Raw genomic sequence first — 18,136 nt, 5'->3', positions numbered from 1 at the left:
ACACATAGATTACACAGCCACCCAAACATACACTGACGTGTGTTTAATCAACAGATAGATTACACAGCCACCCAAACATACACTGACATGTGTTTAATCAACAGATAGATTACACAGCCACCCAAACATACACTGACGTGTGTTTAATCAACAGATAGATTACACAGCCACCCAAACATACACTGACATGTGTTTAATCAACACATAGATTACACAGCCACCCAAACATACACTGACATGTGTTTAATCAACAGATAGATTACACAGCCACCCAAACATACACTGACATGTGTTTAATCAACAGATAGATTACACAGCCACCCAAACATACACTGACGTGTGTTTAATCAACACATAGATTACACAGCCACCCAAACATACACTGACATGTGTTTAATCAACACATAGATTACACAGCCACCCAAACATACACTGACATGTGTTTAATCAACAGATAGATTACACAGCCACCCAAACATACACTGACATGTGTTTAATCAACAGATAGATTACACAGCCACCCAAACATACACTGACATGTGTTTAATCAACAGATAGCCAGCCACCCAAACATACACTGACGTGTGTTTAATCAACAGATAGATTACACAGCCACCCAAACATACACTGACATGTGTTTAATCAACACATAGATTACACAGCCACCCAAACATACACTGACATGTGTTTAATCAACAGATAGATTACACAGCCACCCAAACATACACTGACATGTGTTTAATCAACAGATAGATTACACAGCCACCCAAACATACACTGACATGTGTTTAATCAACAGATAGATTACACAGCCACCCAAACATACACTGACATGTGTTTAATCAACAGATAGATTACACAGCCACCCAAACATACACTGACGTGTGTTTAATCAACAGATAGATTACACAGCCACCCAAACATACACTGACATGTGTTTAATCAACACATAGATTACACAGCCACCCAAACATACACTGACATGTGTTTAATCAACAGATAGATTACACAGCCACCCAAACATACACTGACATGTGTTTAATCAACAGATAGATTACACAGCCACCCAAACATACACTGACGTGTGTTTAATCAACACATAGATTACACAGCCACCCAAACATACACTGACATGTGTTTAATCAACACATAGATTACACAGCCACCCAAACATACACTGACATGTGTTTAATCAACAGATAGATTACACAGCCACCCAAACATACACTGACATGTGTTTAATCAACAGATAGATTACACAGCCACCCAAACATACACTGACATGTGTTTAATCAACAGATAGATTACACAGCCACCCAAACATACACTGACGTGTGTTTAATCAACAGATAGATTACACAGCCACCCAAACATACACTGACATGTGTTTAATCAACACATAGATTACACAGCCACCCAAACATACACTGACATGTGTTTAATCAACAGATAGATTACACAGCCACCCAAACATACACTGACATGTGTTTAATCAACAGATAGATTACACAGCCACCCAAACATACACTGACGTGTGTTTAATCAACAGATAGATTACACAGCCACCCAAACATACACTGACGTGTATTTAATCAACAGATAGATTACACAGCCACCCAAACATACACTGACATGTGTTTAATCAACAGATAGATTACACAGCCACCCAAACATACACTGACATGTGTTTAATCAACACATACAAATCATTTGAAACACAGCTCCTTTTCCCACAAGAATGGAAGTAAAAACGAAGAAAAAACAACCAAGTGGAAAGTATGTGGAAAAACATGTCAGACTGTTATGTTGAAGAAAACACAACGGCACATCACTTTACAAAACACTTTGTGGAAATGTCAAAGACATTAGGAAGCAGTGAAGACAAACAAATGTGACAAATGAATATAATAGTAACTAAAACCCATATTAAGAATGATTGTTGAAATATGCTGTACAATTGGTATAAAGTGTAGGCTATATTACAGTGAAAGACTCACTCCTCATGCATCAAGTGAATTAAAACCAACAAATTAAACTAAAACTATAAACAATGGAACCAGTTGAAAACTGTTTATGTAGTAAATAAGTTCATTTTATTTTCAAAAAATAAAACACTTCGTCATCCCCTTTTCTTTAATGATTGGTGGCCAACTTATCTCTCCGTTTCAGAGCGGATTCTCAACTCCCACTCCTCTGTCGACAGTTGACTACCTTTCCTCCCCTCCGACAATACGGCTTCCTCTTCCCTCGCCTTCGTCATGTACGTCACCCACTCTCTAAAAGCTCTTAGAATGGTTCACTGCCCCATTCGAACTCAACATGTATTGGAGAAATATACATATTTCTAGACAGGAAATAACAACACTTTAAATGGGGTCCTGATAGAATGAATAAGTAAAAAACAATTGGACCATCAAAATAATGATGAAACGTATTGTCCTTTTGACTGCAACTTGAACAGAGTTCACCAAGTGAGAGATCAATAGTAGTTGACACAAACAAGACATTAGACTGTTATTACACTGGTGCTTATTTCCCCTTACAGCCTGTAACATCTCCCAATCCACACCAGTTATATCATCTCTGAACGGCCCAGGGGGGAAATATGACTTCACACAAATGTGTTTCAATTCATTCTGATGTCAGACGCTTTCCGCGTGTGTTCATTCATAATATGTTCAAACTTCTAATGCTGGAATGTATTTCACATCCACGTTTCACAGGCCCTAACAATCCACACCTTACCAGAAATACTGTACAAATGTCAAATGCAATGTCAGTTTACAAAATATAGCTACTTCTTCATTTAGTTTCATTTAGTTTAGTTCATAATTCTTTTCCAGGGAAGGCTTAAATACATTTCTACAAAGAAAACAAGGAAACAAATTTTTTGGAAATAAATACACAATGTACGAACATAAACTCAATAAAAGGATATTTGTAAACAACATTTGTAACCCTGAAAATGTATTTAAATTGTGTGTGATAAAATGTATATATTTTTTGTTCTGATACAATAAAACGATTTATGAATTTCTTAATATGTTATAAAGATTATTATGCAAAGCTTAAGAGAGGGGTGGGTGGCAGTGAAATGTATTATTCCATGATGGCTTAAAGAACACACACAAGCAGACCTACGGAGATGTGTCATTACACACAACATGAAAAATACTCATGGGAGGATAACATACTATAGGTCCATCAGAACTACACACAAACCAAAATAAACGAGAACTCAATTAAAACAAGAATAATTCTAAATATGTATAATTTACATGAGACAACCAGAACAGCACAGGTGGAACCAAACAACTACTGTTCCCAAACAAAACACAACACAGCAAGGCCTGAGAGAAGGAAATTAGGAGTCATGATTCTCTGCTCATACCGTTTCTCCTCCTCCACGTGCTCCTCTGGCTCTCAGTGCTTCTCTATCTCCTTCTCTCACACACTCGTTTAAGCCTCTCTCCCCCTCTTAAACATAGGAGGCTGGGAGAGAGGTGTTGGTTTAGGTGCATCTTCTCAGAGGAGGGGTGAAAGAGAGGTAAAAGAGGGATGATGAGAAGAGTTCCTGCCCCACACAGAACCTTATTCAGCCCAACACAAGTTGGCACCACTATGTACCTCCTGTATGTAATGAACTATGAATACATTTACAGGCATTGACAAAGCAGCTAGAAAACATTCGCAACATGTCATGAAGGCTTATTGCAAGTATGAATAGTTATTAAATGTGAGACACATCCCCATTCTCCATCTCTTCCTCCATCATCATCATCTTCATCATTTACAGTATATCTTGACCCTGCACCGTTTCTGAAGTGCAATAAAACCCAGACCCTCTCTACTCCCTCCACTGACAACTCTCCCTGAAACGGATATTTGCATCTTACAAAGAGATATAAAAACAGACCCAACCAGAGAGAATTTGAATCTTCATTTGAATTCGTTAAAAGGCTGGATAACAAGAATAAAGACAACATTATGGTAATTACGGGTACATCCATTTCCTCCAAGACGTGGCTAAAGCAATTCTATAAAGATGAAAACTATGTGATTATATAGGGAATAATAATTGCACTCAACCATGCAATAAAGATCTGCCAGGATGGAGGACATTCTTAATAGTGGCAAAGTAACAAAAACACACAAATCATGTCCAGGAAAAGGTTCCAATCTTACGATCCTTTTGTACCTGCATCCAGCCCCTCTGCTTAGCTAAACTGGGGCAGTGTGTGTGTGTGTGTGTGTGTTGAGGTCTTAGTTCCAAGAACACATTACATTATTCATTTGACTGGCAGAGCAGTACAGAGCGGAGGCCCTTAACCCAGCCCTCCCACCACACCGAGGACATTTTGCATGTTATCCCAATTTACCGATGGGAATCAAGGGTTTTATTCAGGAGGGACGAACGGTACAGAACCTTCACATAGAAACGTATTGTATAGAGCAGACACGCCTCTCTGCCAAAAACAGGAGTGAAGAGAGAAGAGGGAGAAAAAAAGAGAGAGAAATGTGAGGTTGGAAAGAGGAAAGGGGGTCTGAGATTTGAGGGGAGATCAAGGAGATGAGAAGAATACGGCTGAGGTTTGTTTGACTTCAAAATAGACGTGTTCCTAGAGAACATACCAGGAAAGCAGAGAGTGGGAGAGGAGAGGTGGTAAAAGACTGTCAGCCAACGAGTGAGTGAGGGGTGGGGGTAAAAAAGATGTAAAGATAGGTATAGAATGAGGCAGGGTGGGGGTAAATCTCACAGGAAAATCAAGCCTTTACCAACAACCTGTGTCAGAGACAAGAAATGAGAGAAGAGTTCTGTTACAAAGAGAGGGGGGGACAGAAAGGCAGAGAGAGGTGAGAGGGTGGGGGGGGGACAGAAAGGCAGAGAGAGGTGAGAGGGGTGGGGGGGGAGAATGGGGGACAGAAAGGCAGAGAGAGGTGAGAGGGTGGGGGGAGAATGGGGGACAGAAAGGCAGAGAGAGGTGAGAGGGTGGGGGGGGACAGAAAGGCAGAGAGAGGTGAGAGGGTGGGGGGAGAATGGGGGACAGAAAGGCAGAGAGAGGTGAGAGGGTGGGGGGGAGAATGGGGACAGAAAGGCAGAGAGAGGTGAGAGGGTGGGGGGGGAGAATGGGGGACAGAAAGGCAGAGAGAGGTGAGAGGGTGGGGGGAGAATGGGGGACAGAAAGGCAGAGAGAGGTGAGAGGGTGGGGGGGAGAATGGGGGACAGAAAGGCAGAGAGAGGTGAGAGGGTGGGGGGAGAATGGGGGACAGAAAGGCAGAGAGAGGTGAGAGGGTGGGGGGAGAATGGGGGACAGAAAGGCAGAGAGAGGTGAGAGGGTGGGGGGGAGAATGGGGACAGAAAGGCAGAGAGAGGTGAGACGGAGAGGAACAGTGACGTGAACAGAGGTTAGAGAAACAGAGAATGTTAGAAGAGAGAAAGAAAGGGGGAGGGAGCGAGAGACTGTGACAGGAAGTAGCTGCAGTGAGTCCTTGCAGGTGTGTGTCTGCAGATGTCTGAGGGGAGATGTGGTAGCAATCGCTATCATTAGCAATCAGTGAAAGGGAGTTTCACAAAGATGGGGAACACACACAGGCCTGAGAAAGGATTATTTGTGTGTGTGTGTGTGTCAATGCATGTGTGTGTGTGTACACACACACACACACACACACACACACACACACACACACACACACACACACACACACACACACACACACACATATGTATGGGAGGGCTTTACCAGTTCTAACACATGCTGACAAAGTGGTTTCACACCTTCTATCTGTATCTGGTCAGCAGTTTCAGCCAGCCCCCAAGACAACATGTGTGAACAGCAGTGTGTGAATGAGTGGTCCATTTATGTGCAGAACTTCTTTGAGTTTGTGTGTTTTTACAAACAGGTGAAAAAAGCTTGTGTGTGTTTCAATGTGATAGTGTGTGTGTCTGTGTGTGACTTGTGTACTTGATGCACTGTGTGTGTCTGCTTGCTGGGTGAAGTTGCCACATCATAAGGGAGGGTCTCGACAGCTGTTCCTCTGTCTTACACATTACCTCCCTTTTCAGAGAATGATGTCGCAAAACACACGCTAGGATGGACACAAACACACACACACACACACACACACACACACACACAGAGATACATGCTCATAGACACATACCCCTACAAACAAACACACACACACACACACACAAACACACACACACATAGACACATTCCCCTACAAACACACACAGACACATACACACCCACACAGACAGACACACACGCACATAGACACAAACCCCTACAAACACACACACCGATGTCGCAAAACTAACTGATCCTGATCGGCTTCCTCTTCCTCTGCAGTGAGGACTGACAGCCACAAGGTGAGATGGAGAGATAAATGGATGACAAAAAGGCAGAAAAGTAAAGGAGGAACAACCATCTCAGCTATTAGAAAGAGACAGTATATAACTTATACGGTATATGCCTACAGGAAGAAAGAGAGAGATATTGATAGCAGTAGGGGACAGGAAGAAAGAGAGAGATATTGATAGCGGTAGGGGACAGGGAGAAAGAGAGAGATATTGATAGTGGTAGGGGACAGGAAGAAAGAGAGAGATATTGATAGCAGTAGGGGACAGGGAGAAAGAGAGATATTGATAGTGGTAGGGGACAGGAAGAAAGAGAGAGATATTGATAGTGGTAGGGGACAGGAAGGAAGAGAGAGATATTGATAGCAGTAGGGGACAGGGAGAAAGAGAGATATTGATAGCGGTAGGGGACAGGGAGAAAGAGATATTGATAGAGGTAGGGGACAGGGAGAAAGAGAGATATTGATAGTGGTAGGGGACAGGGAGAAAGAGAGATATTGATAGCGGTAGGGGACAGGGAGAAAGAGAGATATTGATAGCGGTAGGGGACAGGGAGAAAGAGAGATATTGATAGCGGTAGGGGACAGGGAGAAAGAGAGATATTGATAGCGGTAGGGGACAGGGAGAAAGAGAGATATTGATAGCAGTAGGGGACAGGGAGAAAGAGAGATTGATAGAGGTAGGGGACAGGGAGAAAGAGAGATATTGATAGCGGTAGGGGACAGGGAGAAAGAGAGATATTGATAGCAGTAGGGGACAGGGAAACGGAAACTAGAGTATAAAAAAACAATGACAGTTAGTCTGATATCTTCTCCAGACCATGTCAACATGTGACGAACAGTGTGTGTTTAGTTTAACAGTCCCAATCAGAGGTCGTAAAGCTCAAAAGGCGGAACACTTCGTTGACATCATCAGGACGATACTGTAGTAGTGTTTTCTGGGCTTTGTCAACAGGGGGGTGAGCGGTTGCTTTTACTGTAATCCGTGGCTGAAAAGGTTGATACATAGAATATGCGGTTATTTCAGCTGTCCTTTGAGAAACACAACAGAATGTCTGCCTTACTGTCACTGGTCAGAACACCCACCCATCTCTCGTCCAATTACAGCAGTACAGCACTTTGACTAAAGATTCAAACGTTGACGGGGAAAATTCTACTGGTGCTTAGCGAATTAGAGCTCATCGAATACCGCACTCTCAATGTCTGGAATACTGCCTTCTCATGGTACTGTACTTACAACAGCTACAACATCAAGCTGTCATTTCTCATCAAATAGTATCTAAAAGGTTAGGGGTCATTTTCACAACAAGATACAGGAGATGATTCTCTGCGGTGTGTCATTGTCTCTCTTTTCCTGAACCGCTGGCTCACTGTACCTGTTTATGAGCAACGCCCCCTCACTATCTACACCAACATTTACACCATTACCAGAAAAACAAATCATGTTCTCTGTCACTACTTTTTAACACTCTTTTCATCTTAAAGGGGTGTCTGTCATTACAGGAAGTAAAGTATTGCCACTTCCTGCTCTTCCATCCCCCTGGCAGTAGGCGGGTGGTGTGCGTTGGTAGGCTGGCAGGCCGGTGGTCGAGAGAGAGAGGGCTGTGAAACACAACAGAAACTGGAGACTGAAAAAGGAGAAACGCCAAATGCACTACTTCCTCTAGTGAGACAGATCTACTGGAGGCAAACTAGGCTGTGGGGTCCATGAACATTCAGTAGAGTACCTTAGTCAGTGGCACAGCATCTCGACATTATGGTTAAGGCCTACATGAAGTGTATTGGTTCAAAGGTTTTTACTGCCCTTATATGGTAATAACTAAACAGAACATGTCCCTGACTCTGACCACTGTGTGTGAATGGAATAATGGATAATATGCAGAAACTCTATGATGGCGCTAATAGAGTAGTCTAAAAGTTCAACCCTTCTAAGAGTGGGAAAATGAGGGAATATGGAAAGGGAGTATGGATGGACGAAGGAGCTGAGCAGATAAAGGAGGACTGAATGGGTGGTGTAGGGGAACAGGGAGAGGTATGAAGGGATGAAGGAGCTGAGCAGATAAAGGAGGACTGAATGGGTGGTGTAGGGGAACAGGTAGATGTATGAAGGGAGTATGGATGGATGAAGGAGCTGAGCAGATAAAGGAGGACTGAATGGGTGGTGTAGGGGAACAGGGAGAGGTATGAAGGGAGTATGGATGGACGAAGGAGCTGAGCAGATAAAGGAGGACTGAATGGGTGGTGTAGGGGAACAGGTAGATGTATGAAGGGAGTATGGATGGATGAAGGAGCTGAGCAGATAAAGGAGGACTGAATGGGTGGTGTAGGGGAACAGGTAGATGTATGAAGGGAGTATGGATGGATGAAGGAGCTGAGCAGATAAAGGAGGACTGAATGGGTGGTGTAGGGGAACAGGGAGAGGTATGAAGGGATGAAGGAGCTGAGCAGATAAAGGAGGACTGAATGGGTGGTGTAGGGGAACAGGGAGAGGTATGAAGGGAGTATGGATGGACGAAGGAGCTGAGCAGATAAAGGAGGACTGAATGGGTGGTGTAGGGGAACAGGGAGAGGTATGAAGGGAGTATGGATGGACGAAGGAGCTGAGCAGATAAAGGAGGACTGAATGGGTGGTGTAGGGGAACAGGGAGAGGTATGAAGGGAGTATGGATGGATGAAGGAGCTGAGCAGATAAAGGAGGACTGAATGGGTGGTGTAGGGGAACAGGTAGATGTATGAAGGGAGTATGGATGGACGAAGGAGCTGAGTAGATAAAGGAGGACTGAATGGGTGGTGTAGGGGAACAGGGAGAGGTATGAAGGGAGTATGGATGGACGAAGGAGCTGAGTAGATAAAGGAGGACTGAATGGGTGGTGTAGGGGAACAGGTAGATGTATGAAGGGAGTATGGATGGATGAAGGAGCTGAGCAGATAAAGGAGGACTGAATGGGTGGTGTAGGGGAACAGGTAGATGTATGAAGGGAGTATGGATGGATGAAGGAGCTGAGCAGATAAAGGAGGACTGAATGGGTGGTGTAGGGGAACAGGGAGATGTATGAAGGGAGTATGGATGGACGAAGGAGCTGAGTAGATAAAGGAGGACTGAATGGGTGGTGTAGGGGAACAGGTAGATGTATGAAGGGAGTATGGATGGACGAAGGAGCTGAGCAGATAAAGGAGGACTGAATGGGTGGTGTAGGGGAACAGGGAGAGGTATGAAGGGAGTATGGATGGACGAAGGAGCTGAGCAGATAAAGGAGGACTGAATGGGTGGTGTAGGGGAACAGGGAGAGGTATGAAGGGAGTATGGATGGACGAAGGAGCTGAGCAGATAAAGGAGGACTGAATGGGTGGTGTAGGGGAACAGGGAGAGGTATGAAGGGAGTATGGATGGATGGATGAAGGAGCTGAGCAGATAAAGGAGGACTGAATGGGTGGTGTAGGGGAACAGGGAGATGTATGAAGGGATGAAGGAGCTGAGCAGATAAAGGAGGACTGAATGGGTGGTGTAGGGGAACAGGGAGATGTATGAAGGGATGATGGATGGATGAAGGAGCTGAGCAGATAAAGGAGGACTGAATGGGTGGTGTAGGTTAACAGGGAGATGTATGAAGGGATGATGGGGGGATGAAGGAGCTGAGCAGATAAAGGAGGACTGAATGGGTGGTGTAGGGGAACAGGGAGATGTATGAAGGGATGATGGGGGGATGAGAGGAAGATACATTTGATATGAAGGAGTAAAGGTATAGAAGGAAAGGAAGGGAAGAAGCTCTTAAATCTGCTGATGTGGAGTAAAGAGGGGGAATTTGTCCTCCCCCTCTCTCCCCTTGTCTTGTCCTCCCACTCAGCCTACTGTATGTATCTGAAACTGAAACCCCTATTGTGAACAGGGGTAATTTATATACGGGGCCACATGCCCTAATTCATATACTTACTGGAATTGGGTGACTGCCTGTGTGTGTGTGTCTTATCTTAACACGTTCCTCTTTCCTTAAAAGACCACTCACAGTTGTTACACCCCCCCCCCCACCACCACCACCCTACTATAACACACACACACACACACAGGTCACACTTCTGCATGGCCCCAATCACATGATCTGTCGCTCACTCGCGAACACACACACACACCCACCCACCCACACACTAACTCTAAGTACAGCGTTTGCTAAATGACTTTATGTAAATGTAGCCATTGCTGGCCCTTGGATTTGCGTGTTCAAGTGAACCGTATTCCAAACACTGAGTCCAAAACCCTGGCTATCAGTGAAAGAAGACAGAGAGAGACACAATATACTGTACAGTACACATCAACTCTGGAGGGTTCCTTCCTGACACATACTGGACTGTACCAAAATCACTATCTTATGGGGGTGCACTCATTCAACACATTTTAACACGGAGGTTCACAGTTTTTTTAAATGGGAGTGGCCTGCAGCACCCCAGGGCAGCCATGTCATATAATCTCTAGTTTTTACACCTATAGTAGGACAGGCGCTGTCAGCGACTGGGACAAAAATACTTTCTTTAGTTCAATGCAGTTAATGTGCAACACTCAACATTCCACACCTCTTACCTCCAGTCCATAAACTCAGAGGAGGACGGGTCCCTGCTCTCTTCCTCCCTCTCTATTTTCCACTTCTTCCTGCTTCTGTTCTTCTCCAGCGGAGCCAAAAGGTTTCCAGGGATACAAAGCCTAGGGGATGAGATGTTTGGATGGTTAGATGATTTGGATTTGAACAAACTTTATTGATCCCAGTGGACTGACAGATTGACACCAAGATACACATACAGTGCCTTCAGAAAATGTTCAACCCCTTGACTTTTTCCACATTTTGTTGTGTTACAGCCTGAATTTAAAATGGATTAAATTGAGATTTTGTGTCACTGATCTACACACAATATCCTAGAATGTCAAAGGGGAATTTAGATTGACATTTTTATAAATTAATGTCTTGACTCAATAAGCATTCAACCCCTTTGTTATGGCAAGCCAAAATAGGTTCTTGAGTACAAATTTGCTTAACAAAACACATAATAAATTGCAGCGACTCTGTGTGTAATAGTAGTGGTTAACATGATATGAATGACCATCCCATCTCTGTACCCCAGACATAGAATTATCTGTAAGGTCCCTCAGTCGAGTAGTGAATTTCTAACACATAGTGTACAGTGCATTCTGAAAGAATTCAGACTCTCACTTTTTCTACATTTTGTTACGTTACAGCCTTATTCTAAAATTTATTAAATATTGTTTTTCCCTCATCAATCTACACATAACACCCCATAATGACAAAGTGGATTTTTTTTTTGTGATTATTTTGCTAATTTATTCAAATATAAAACAGAAATACCTTATTTACACAAGTACTCAGACCCTTTGCTATAAGACTTAAAATTGATCTCAGGTGCATCCTGTTCAAATAATTATTATTCAGATGTTTCTACAACTTGATTGGAGTCCACCTGTGGTAAATTAAATTGATTGGACATAATTTGGAAAGGCACACACCTGTCTATATAAGGTCCCACAGTTGACAGTGCATGTCAGAGCAAAAACCAAGCCATGAGGTCGAAGGACTTGTCCATAGAGCTCAGAGACAGGATTGTGCCGAGGCACAGATCTGGGGAAGGGTACCAAAACATTTCTGCAGCATTGAAGGTCCCCAAGAACACAGAGGCCTCCATCATTCTTAAATGGAAGACGTTTGGAACCACCAAGACTCTTCCTAGAACTGACTGCGCAATCGGGGGAGAAGGACGTTGGTCAGCGAGGTGACCAAGAACCTGATGGTCACTCTGACAGCGCTCCAGAGTTTCTCTGTGAAGATGAGAACCTTCCAGAAGCACAACAATCTCTGCAGCACTCCACCAATCAGGCCTTTATGGTAGAGTGGCCAGATGAAAGCCACTCCTTGGTAAAAGGCATGTGACAGCATGCTTGGAGTTTGCCAAAAAGCACCAAAAGGACTCTCACACCATGAGAAACAAGATTCTCCAGTCTGATGAAACCAAGATTGAAGTCTTTGGCCTGAATGCCAACTGTCACATCTGGAGGAAACCTGGCACCATCCCTATAGTGAAGCATGGTGGTGGCAGAATCCTACTTTGGTGATGTTTTTCAGCGGCAGGGACTGGGAGACTAGTCAGGATTGAGGGAAAGCTGAATGGAGCAAAGTACAGAGATCCTTGATGAGAACCTGCTCCAGAGCGCTCAGAACCTCCGACTGGGGCGAAGGTTCACTTTCTAACAGGACAACGACCCTAAACACACAGCCAAGACAATGCAGGAGTGGCTTCGGGACAAGTCTCAATGTCCTTGAGTGGCCCAGACAGAGCTCGGACTTTAACCCGATTTGAACATCCCTGAAGAGACCTGAAAATAGCTGTGCAGCGACGCTCCCCATCCAACATGACAGAGCTTGAGAGGATCTGCAGAGAAGAATGGGAGAAACTCCACAAATACAGGTGTGACAAGCTTGTAGCGTTATATCCAAGAAGATTGATGGTGCTGTCTGGGGGTATCACCCCTGTCCGGGGCTGTCCGGGGGCTATCACCCCTGTCCGGTGCTGTCCGGGGGCTATCACCCCTGTCCGGTGCTGTCCGGGGGCTATCACCCCTGTCCGGTGCTGTCCGGGGGCTATCACCCCTGTCCGGTGCTGTCCGGGGGCTATCACCCCTGTCCGGTGCTGTCCGGGGGCATCACCCCTGTCCGGTGCTGTCCGGGGGCATCACCCCTGTCCGGTGCTGACCGGGGCTATCACCCCTGTCCGGTGCTGTCCGGGGGCATCACCCCTGTCCGGTGCTGTCCGGGGGCATCACCCCTGTCCGGTGCTGTCCGGGGGCATCACCCCTGTCCGGTGCTGTCCGGGGGTATCAGCCCTGTCCAGGGGTATCATCGGATGGGGCCACAGTGTCTCCTGACCCCTCCTGTCTCAGCCTACAGTGTTTATACTGCAGTAGTTTGTGTCGGGGGGCTAGGGTCAGTCTGTTTTATCTGGAGTACTTCTCCTGTCTCATCCTACAGTATTTATACTGCAGTAGTTTGTGTCGGGGGGCTAGGGTCAGTCTGTTTTATCTGGAGTACTTCTCCTGTCTCATCCTACAGTATTTATACTGCAGTAGTTTGTGTCGGGGGGCTAGGGTCAGTCTGTTTTATCTGGAGTACTTCTCCTGTCTCATCCTACAGTATTTATGCTGCAGTAGTTTGTGTCGGGGGGCTAGGGTCAGTCTGTTTTATCTGGAGTACTTCTCCTGTCTCATCCTACAGTGTTTATGCTGCAGTAGTTTGTGTCGGGGGACTGGGGTCAGTCTGTTTTATCTGGAGTACTTCTCCTGTCTCATCCTACAGTGTTTATACTGCAGTAGTTTGTGTCGGGGGGCTAGGGTCAGTCTGTTTTATCTGGAGTACTTCTCCTGTCTCAGCCTACAGTATTTATACTGCAGTAGTTTGTGTCGGGGGGCTAGGGTCAGTCTGTTTTATCTGGAGTACTTCTCCTGTCTCATCCTACAGTGTTTATACTGCAGTAGTTTGTGTCGGGGGGCTAGGGTCAGTCTGTTTTATCTGGAGTACTTCTCCTGTCTCAGCCTACAGTGTTTATACTGCAGTAGTTTGTGTCGGGGGGCTAGGGTCAGTTTGTTATCTGGAGTACTTCTCCTGGCTTATCCGGTGTCCTGTGTGAATTTAAGTATGCTCTCTCTATTCTCTTTCTGAGGACCTGAGCCCTAGGACCATGCCTCAGGACTGGCATGATGACTCCTTGCTGTCCCCAGTTCACCTGGTCGTGCTGCTGCTCCAGTTTCAACTCTTCTGCCTGCGGCTATGGAACCCTGACCTGTTCACCGGACGTGCTACCTGCCCCAGACCTGCTGTTTTCAACTCTCTAGAGACAGCAGGAGCGGTAGAGATACTCTTAATGATTGGCTATGAAAAGCCAACTGACATTTACTCCTGAGGTGCTGACTTGTTGCACCCTCGTCAACTACTATGATTAATTATTATTCGACCATGCTGGTCATTTATGAACATTTGAACTTCTTGGCCATGTTCTGTTATAATCTCCACCCGGCACAGCCAGAAGAGGACTGGCCACCCCTCATAGCCTGGTTCCTCTCTAGGTTTCTTCCTAGGTTTTGGCCTTTCTAGGGAGTTTTTCCTAGCCACCGTGCTTCTACAACTGCATTGCTTGCTGTTTGGGGTTTTAGGCTGGGTTTTTGTACAGCACTTTGAGATATTAGATGATGTAAGAAGAGCTATATAAATACATTAGATTTGGTGCTTCAACAAAGTACTGAGTAAAGGGTCTGAATATTTATGTAATGTGCTATTTCTAAAAACCTGTTTTGGCTTTGTCGTTATGTGGCATTGTGTGTAGATTGAGAGAGAAATGTTTTAATCCATTTTAGAATAAGGCTATAAAGTAACAATGTGAAAAGTGAAGGGGTCTGAATGCTTTCTGAATGCACTGTATTCAACCACAAAGACCAGGGAGGTTTTCCAATGCCTCACAAAGAAGGGTGCCTATTGGTAAATGGGTAAAATAAAAAATAAAGAGCAGACATTAAATATCCCTTTGAGCAGGGTGAAGTTATTAATTACACTTTGGATGGTGTCTCAATACACCCAGTCACTACAAAGATACAGGCGTCCTTCCTAACTCAGTTGCTGGAAAGGAAGGAAACCGCTCAGGAATTTCACCATGAGGCCAATGGTGACAGAAAAAAAAGTTTAATGGCTGTGATGGGAGAAACCAGAGGATGGATCAACAGCATTATCGTTACTCCACAATACTAACTTAAGTGAAAATAAGGTAGCCTGTACAGAATAAATATTCTGTACATTTACATTTACATTTAAGTCATTTAGCAGACGCTCTTATCCAGAGCGACTTACAAATTGGTGCATTCACCTTATGACATCCAGTGGAGCAGCCACTTTACAATAGTGCATCTAAATCTTTTAAGGGGTGGGGGGGTGAGAAGGATTACTTTATCCTATCCTAGGTATTCCTTAAAGAGGTGGGGTTTCAGGTGTCTCCGGAACAGGCATCCTGTTTGCAATAAGGCACTAAAGTAATACTGCAAAAATTGTGGCAAAGCAACTCATGTTGAGGGCAAATCCAACACATTACTGAGTATCACTCTCCATATTTTCAAGTATAGTGGTGACTGCAACTTGCTATGGGTATGCTTGTAATCGTTAAGGACTGGGGAGTTTTTCAGGATAAAAAAATGTTAATGGAGCTAAGCACAGGTCAAATCCTAGAGGAAAACCTGGTTCTGTCAGAGTATTTTGTTTAGATCATTGACCAAACTTAAACCCATTTGAATCCCACTTTGATGCAACGAAACCTTGGATAAGTCAAGGGGGTTGAATACTTTCTCTAGGCACAGTATTTCATATCTGCTTCGTGAGACCGAGACACAGGGAAGGAACGGGGTCAAATACTGAGGGAATAAGTGAAGGAAAAGAGAGACAGGAGATCAAAAGATAAATGAGAAGTGGTATATAAAGAGTGAATAAAAAGAAAGAAAATGAACCTAAACACACAGTGTGTCAGGTGATGTGTTAGACATGGTGAGGGGTTCAGGGTGGGGGATGGAGAAAGACCACTTCCCACTTCACCAGGCCACAGAGCAGAAGTGGCCTACACTAACAATGAACAGGGCTGGGAAACAGGCACAGCACACACCTGTGTAGGACCACAGACATCCTCAGACACACACACTGCACTATCCCATACTCAGTGGCAAGAGCAGAGACTATACCCATTATCTGTCATAATTGAGAAGGTGCATGTAAATGTAATTGGGTGTTTGTGAGTGTGTACATGTGAACATGTGTGTGGTAGGGAGAGAGAGGGGTCATGAGAACAGTCCGATCTAGTAAATGACCAGAGTAATTAAGTTACTATGACACCAGAAGGAGAGATGAGAAGAGAGGGAGGGGTAGATCAGTTACCACTAAGCCAAAGACAGTCTACACAGACTTTCCAGGTCTCCCAACTGTCATTGAGTTGGTAGTAAGACTGCTTCAATTCAGACAAGTGGCAATTAGGGTTGACAGTGCAGAACTGTTTCTGCTTCTCGCTCTCTTTTCCCTTCCATCTCTCACACTAAATAGTGGAATTATTCACAGAGTTGGGATTGGTGACAAATCTAATCTGCATCAAAGACGTCAACAATACCTATTTGTCAAGATCACACACGGAAACCCACAGTACAAATATTAGCCTACATACTGTTACAGGGCAAATGTTTTCCTTATTCCTTCCAGGTGCACTGAAGTTCAGGTCTAGACCCAACACTGTTTGGAGAACTATTGTGTGAAAAATAAACGTTTCAAACCACCAAAAGAATATTGTAGACCAGAAACCCTTCAGTGGATTGGACTAATAACATGGTGTCCATAAAGTGGTATATCAAACAACAAACTCAGACAGAGGACCAAACCCAAGCCAGTTTGGCAGGTTCAGCAGGTCTGTCTGTACCACAAGAGGGGCGAGTCAGCAACCCACACACACACTACACTCATGCAGTCACAGGCACACATGACAGCCTCCCATCATCCATAGCCTAAGTTTTATACATTTAAAAGCCCTCATCCATCCAGCATTAATATACATTTCAAGAACAATACATCAGCAACAGAGCTATAGAATTTAAGATAAAGGATATGTCAACGTGTGGTGACAACAGCATAGCCCACTGAAAGGGTCGTGGAATAATATAATTCGTGGCCAAAGTTGCCCTGTGGTGGAGCACATGGCTTATTGCCTACAGAGGCCGGCGATGTGCGTGAGAACAGGTTAGGTTTTGGATGTCAGCCGGTGTTCGCTGCTATAATTAGAAGCCAAGCCTCCAGAAGTGTACCCGTCGACCCTGCTTGTTCACCTGGCCACATCCACACAGGTAGCAACACACAACAACTAACCTGAGATCACATACATATTCTCTGCTAATGTCATTTAAATAGTATGTGTTCTTGTGTCAAAATAAGCCTCTAGGAAAAGAGAGCGCGAAAATCATATGGAGAAATTATTGTAGACACGTCACACGGGAGTTACCGAATACCCATGACGTAGTCCTCCCGTAACCCCGGTTAGGACCGGGGGGGGGCGGTTGTTATAGAAAATGGGAAAGACAAGCGTTAAATCCTAACTTTAAGAATTCCATAATATCCCCCCAAAACAGAGAGCGAGTGAGGGAGCGGGGTTACCTGTGCGCCGGTGTCACCTATGTTATCTCGTCGCGTCCCACCTGACCGGCTTCTGTACTTCCTGTATTCACTCCCACCCGTCTCTCTCCCCCCGGGGGTCACCGCTCTCTCGGCACTGTCCAAAATCTCACACCAGTCCCTCTGACTAACCACGTATCATCCGGGAGTTCTCTGTAATATCCGCCTCTTCTTGTCTCTCTGTCGGCGTTTATATCCCCCTGCCTCGGCTCTCTCTTTGCAGACCGCCGGCTCGCTGGGCTGTTCTCCCCCCTCTCTGACTCCGCTGGCCCATTCCAACTCCAGGCAGCTCCTCCTTGAACCAGGAAGCGGCTTGCCCTACTTTACACCCCGCTGCGGATTGGCTCTGGCGGGGCTGGAGAGGGACCGCTGGGGTGGGCAGGGCACAGGGGTCGGCCACGGTGCGATAGGCCAGCGCCAGTGTCTGTCGTAGCGAGGTGGGAGGGAAGGAGGGCCGAGGTGGGCATGTTGTTATAGAGACTCGCGGGGCAGGTTGAAGGTCTGTGAGGGATCACAGCGGGGCTAAGAGGTTTGCACAGAGA

General features: G+C 45.0%; 1 protein-coding gene and 1 long non-coding RNA gene across 3 annotated transcripts in view; one reads left to right on the top strand and one right to left on the bottom strand.

The window, feature by feature from the left end:
- The window catches only part of LOC115146987 (zinc finger and BTB domain-containing protein 7B-like), a 27,398-nt gene extending 9,262 nt beyond the window's left edge, over positions 1-18,136 (bottom strand). The window contains exons 1-2 of one of the 2 annotated variants that reach the window (XM_029688992.2): positions 17,577-18,136; positions 10,927-11,053 (exon numbers count right to left, since the gene is read on the bottom strand). The gene's annotated coding sequence lies outside the window, so the exon portion shown is untranslated. The remainder of the gene's footprint in view (positions 1-10,926; positions 11,054-17,576) is intronic. The other variant, XM_029688986.2, reaches the window with a different exon arrangement.
- Positions 6,132-14,928, top strand: LOC135563767 (uncharacterized). The gene is made up of 2 exons (XR_010460481.1): positions 6,132-6,373; positions 14,074-14,928. It is a non-coding gene; the product is annotated as an uncharacterized LOC135563767 (long non-coding RNA).

Source organism: Oncorhynchus nerka, linkage group LG3 (genome assembly GCF_034236695.1).
Source record: "Oncorhynchus nerka isolate Pitt River linkage group LG3, Oner_Uvic_2.0, whole genome shotgun sequence".
Classification (NCBI taxonomy): Eukaryota; Metazoa; Chordata; class Actinopteri; order Salmoniformes; family Salmonidae; genus Oncorhynchus; species Oncorhynchus nerka.
The sequence above is the reverse complement of the archived record's forward strand: the minus strand, read 5'-3'. Positions and strand labels throughout refer to the sequence as shown.